A 5604-nucleotide genomic window follows, 5' to 3' on the forward strand; every position below is an offset into this window, starting at 1 on the left:
GATCCCGGAATTTGCGGCGGCCATCTTGGACACCTTATCCTCAGCTCCTCCTGCAGCTGCTGGCTGGCACAGCGGGTTCTTGCATGGTGGATTGAGCCTCCGCATCCTGACGATGATACTGAGCCTGTTTTTAACTCCTAGTTTGTGTTTCTAACCATCATTAAAGATCCTTCTGGATATACTGCACTTAGAAGCGCCATCTCGTTCTGTCCTCTTCCATATACAGAGTTTGCTTCAACTCCTAGAAGTGCTGCCCGGTGCGTGTTGTCCAGTGTCTCCTCCATCCCCGCCATCTCGTTCTATCCTGTTCAAGTTCCAGCCAGTAATACTAATATGCCCCTATGCGTGCAGAACTCCCAGAGCCCGCACTGAAGCGCGGATATTCGTTCGCCGTGCAGACTATCGCGCGGCGTGAGCTGCATATTAAGCAATGGACGCAACAAAATGACACTCGCTAGTTTTCTCCTCTGGAATAACTTAAGCGGCAGCCAGCCGTGAGTTGGAAAATATCTCCCGCCACTCCGCTGGCCTTCATTTCACGTTTCCTCTGCTCTAATAATCCCCTGAAAATATTACATATTCATCCCGAGATGTTAGCAAAACTCCTCGTCGTTTTATGACTTTTAAAACTCCAGGCAAAAAAAATAAAATCTCACCACCAGCTTTTTATTCTTTCAAACATCTTCAAATGTAATTTTAAAGCTGAACTCCAGAGACAAGAATATTCATTGAAATATATTCGTCAATATAAATCCGCTTTGTGTGCAGCCAAAGCCTTTGCATTGCCGAGATATTACCCTGTAAAGTGGCAGTGACATCACCGCTGTGCTGTACCCGGCCTGTGCAGAAAGCAGAACTGTGGGAGGGGCCCAGCGGGGCCCGCCCACAACAGGCTGCCTGTAGAAAACCACAGGAGGGGGTGGAGACAAGACCAGTCACTCGACACAAGGAGAGAGAGCAGAGCTGTGGGAGGGGCCCAGCAGGGACCCACCCACTACAGGCTGCCTGCAGAAAATGATAGGAGGGGGCGGTGACTAGGGACGGACTGACAACTCATGGGGCCCCCGGGCAATAGGGGATCATGGGGCCCCTGTGTCCTTGCCCACACCCAAAAAAAGCCTATGAAAAAGCCAATTAAAGGTACTGGGGCATCTCATGGGGCCCCCTACTGACCCCGGGCCCTCAGGCAGCGACTGAATGGTCAGTCCGCCCCTGTTGGTGACAAGACCAGCCATTGACCATTCAGGCACTTCCTGAGGGCCCGGGGTCAGTAGGGGGCCCCATAAGATGCCCCTGGTACCTTTTTCATAGGCTTTTTTGAGTTTGGGCAAGGACACAGGGGCTCCATGATCCCCTATTTCCCAGGGGCCCCATGCGTTGTCAGTCCGCCCCTGCACTCTACACAAGAAGTGGTCTTTATTATACACACTGCACAATCCCTGGCCTACCCCTGTCATTCAGGGGATTGCATTGGCTTGACTTAGCCAAGAAATATTGAGAGGGACAGAGCAGAGCTGTGAAGGCCTAGAAGGCCTAGAAGGCCCCACCCACTACAGGATGCCTGTAGAAAACTACAGGAGGGGGCGGAGACAAGACCAGTCACTCTGCACAAGGAGCAAGAGCAGAAATTTGGGAGGGGCCCAGCAATGCCCCACCCACTACAGGCTGCCTGCTACAGGAGGGGGCAGAGACAAGACCAGTCACTCGACACAAGGAGAGAGAGCAGAGCTATGGGAGGGGCCCAGCAGGGACCCACCCACTGCAGGATGCCTGTAGAAAACTACAAGAGGGGGTGGAGACAAGACCAGTCACTCTGCACAGAGAGAAAGCAGAGATGTGGGAGGGGCCCAGCAAGGCTCCACCTACTACAGAATGCCTGTAGAAAACTACAAGAGGGGGCGGAGACAAGACCAATCACTCTACACAAAGAGGATAGAGCAGAGATGTGGGAGGGGCCCAGCAATATCACACCCACTACAGGATGCCTGTAGAAAACTACAGGAGGGGGCGGAGACGAGACCAGTCACTCTGCACAAAGAGAGCAGAAATGTGGGAGGGTCCCAGCAAGGCCCCACCCACTACAGGATGCCTGTAGAAAACTACAGGAGGGGGCGGAGACGAGACCAGTCACTCTGTACAAAGAGGATAGAGCAGCAGGGAGCGGTCTTTATTATAGGAAGTTTCACATCGCACTATCCCTGGCCCGCCTCTTCCATTCTCTGAATTTCATTGGCTTGACTTGGCCAAGGAAAGTCAAAATACATTTTAACCCGTTGCCCAAGCCGTTGGGAGACAGAGGCGAGCTTTCTGATCTTGTGACCACTGTGATTGGCTGTCAGGGTAGTCACATGATCAGAAACTCCTGATTGCAGGTATGTATTGGGAGCTGTGCTGAGATCGCTCAGTGAGGGCGCTCTCAGCACAGAAAAGCCGCTCCCCATGTGCACATATTGGTGGCCACTCACCATTAAAGCCTACCCACCGAGCAGCAACATATATGTGTAACGTTGACGGTAAATGGTCACTCCCAGCCAGGGCTGTGGATAAGGAGGTACCACCAGTCCTCCTGTACGGGGCCCAGGCCTGCAGGGGGGCCCAGGCAGCTGGGTGAATCGGATGTGGGCAGGAAGGGTGATCGGGGCAATTACTGGAACCAATCCCCTGTGCAGCTGAAAGCTGACTTCTTCTCCTCCCCAACCCCCCCAACGCTGGCAAGCTTTCAGCAGCTGCAGAGAGAAACATACACGGGATCGGTTCCAGTAATTTACCAGCCCCTTCCATTCCTGAATGAACTGAAGCATAGTAAACTGGTTTTTTTTGTGGGGATGAGGGCCCTGTTAGGTTGGCTGTATGGGGCCCTATGGTTTGGGGGAGCCTGTAAGGTTGGCTGTAAGGGGCCCATGGTTTTGGGGGCCATGTCAGGTTGGCTGTAAGGGGTCCATGGTTTGGGGGGCCTTGTCAGGTTGGCTGTAAGGGGCCCATGGTTTGGAGGGCCATGTCAGGTTGGCTGTAAGGGGCCCATGGTTTGGGGGGCCATGTCAGTTGGCTGTAAGGGGCCCATGGTTTTGGGGGCCATGTCAGGTTGGCTGTAAGGGGCCCATGGTTTTGGGGGCCATGTCAGGTTGGCTGTAAGGGGTCCATAGTTTGGGCGGCCTTGTCAGGTTGGCTGTAAGGGGCCCATGGTTTTGGGGGCCATGTCAGGTGGGCTGTAAGGGGCCCATGGTTTGGAGGGCCATGTCAGGTTGGCTGTAAGGGGCCCATGGTTTGGGGGGCCTTGTCAGGTTGGCTGTAAGGGGCTCATGGTTTTGGGGGGCCATGTCAGGTTGGCTGTAAGGAGCCCATGGTTTGGGGGGCCCTGTCAGGTTGGCTGAAAGGGGCCCATGGTTTGGGGGGCCTTGTCAGGTTGGCTGTAAGGGGCCCATGGTTTGGGGGGCCTTGTCGGGTTGGCTGTAAGGGGTCCATGTTTTGGGGGGTCCTGTCAGGTTGGCTGTAAGGGGCCCATGGTTTTGGGGGCCATTTCAGGTTGGCTGTAAGGGGCCCATGGTTTGGGGGGCCTTGTAGGGTTGGCTGTAAGGGGTCCATGTTTTGGGGGGTCCTGTCAGGTTGGCTGTAAGGGGCCCATGGTTTTGGGGGCCATTTCAGGTTGGCTGTAAGGGGCCCATGGTTTGGGGGGCTTTGTCAGGTTGGCTGTAAGGTGCCCATGGTTTTGGGGGCCATGTCAGGTTGGCTGTAAGGGGCCCATGGTTTGGGGGGCCTTGTCAGGTTGGCTGTAAGCAGCCCATGGTTTGGGTGGCCTTGTCAGGTTGGCTGTAAGGGGCCTGTTAGAACCCGCCAGGTGGTGCCCCTGGCTGCCCACTTGACAGACCTACCCAAAGCGTGGAGTCTAAGTCCCGGTCTGTGCTTTCACCAGGGCCCCTGATAGTGGGGATGGACTTGAAACAGACCGGGACCAGGTCACGACCTCCGAGCAGGCCCACCAGTGGCAGGGGCAACCTCCGGGGATGTATTGGTACCGGGAGAGCCAGATGTGAGGAGGACGGCAGGACCTAGCAGGATGGATCACGAGCGGGGGTCCCGTGGGGTAGGCGAGGTACAGAATCGGCAGGCGGAGAGTAGTCAGGTCACACGCAGGGTCAGCAGGATAAGTCAGTCCGTAGAGAGGTCAAAACAAGCCGGGGGTCAGGATGGGAGAAGGCAGAGTAGTCAGGACAATCCGGGTCAACACAGGAGTAGGCAGCGTAGTCAGGGTCAATCAGGGTCAAAAACACAGGTACAGGACTCAGGAACTCAGATAGACCTTGCGGCGATTACTGACAGTGCAGGGCATCTTTAAATATTGCGCCCTGCACTGTCATTGGCCGCTCGGGAAGCGCCCCCGGGCTGTCATTAGCCACCCGAGGCGCGCCCGCGGGTCCCACTGCGCATGCGCGGCATCCTGTCATCCACGGCTCGCCGGGACCTAGTGCCTTTGTCCCGGCGTGAGCCGTCGCCAGTGCGCATGCGCCGGCCGACAGGACGCCGCGATCCCTGACATTGCCCCCCCCCTATGGGCACCCTCCGGGAGCCCCACTGATCTCTCCACCGCGGGTGGCCACGAAAAAATTCCCGGATGAGCCTGGGGGCGTGAACATTCTGGATGGGTACCCAAGAATTCTCCTCAGGGCCATAACCCTTCCATTTTATCAGGAACTGCGTCTGGCCTCCCCTCTTTCGGCAACTGAGAATAGTTTCTACCTCATATTCCTCCTGGTCACCTATGGCAACTGCCTCAGGAGGTCTGGATTGGCGATCCGGGAAGGAATCTGGTCTGGATGGTTTCAGGAGAGAGACATGGAACACCGGGTGTATTTTGAAAGACTCCGGGAGCTCAAGTTCGTAGGCCACTTCATTGATCACCCGTTTAATTGGAAACGGTCCAAGGTACTTCGGTCCTAACTTCCTGGAAGGACACAGCATTTTCAAGTTGGTCGTAGCCAACCAAACCTGATCCCCCGGCTGGAGCAACAGCTCTCCTCTTCTCTTCCTGTCGAACGCCTTTTTACTATCTTCTTGGGCTTTAGTGATGGCCTCCTGAATCGTTTTGTTATTGACAGAAAAGAAATGCAAGACATCTTGAGATGCGGGTACCGGACTTTCGGGCGTTAGGTCGGGGAGAAACGTAGGATGATATCCGAAATTGGTAAAAAACGGTGATTGTCCCGTCGCTGAGTGGTTCGAGTTATTATAGGCAAACTCTGCAGAAGGCAACAGTGTTAGCCAGTCGTCCTGGAGATAGGAGGTGTAGCATCTGAGGTACTGTTCCAATGTTTGATTGGTCCTTTCTGTTTGCCCATTGGTCTGTGGATGGTAAGCAGATGACAGTGACAGTTTGATTCCTAATGCTTCACATAAGGCTTTCCAGAATCTAGATGTGAACTGGACTCCCCGATCCGATACTATGTCTTCGGGTATCCCATGTAGCCTTACTACTTCCTTGATGAATATCCGTGCAGTCTCCGGTGCCGACGGGGTTCTTTCCAAGGGCACGAAATGAGCCATCTTTGAAAAGCGATCCACGATCACCATTATAGCAGTGTAGCCTTGAGACGGTGGGAGTTCGACTAC

This window comes from Staurois parvus, unplaced genomic scaffold (assembly GCF_062004578.1).
Source record: "Staurois parvus isolate SC_StPar_1 unplaced genomic scaffold, SC_StPar_1.0 ptg001465l, whole genome shotgun sequence".
NCBI lineage: Eukaryota > Metazoa > Chordata > Amphibia > Anura > Ranidae > Staurois > Staurois parvus.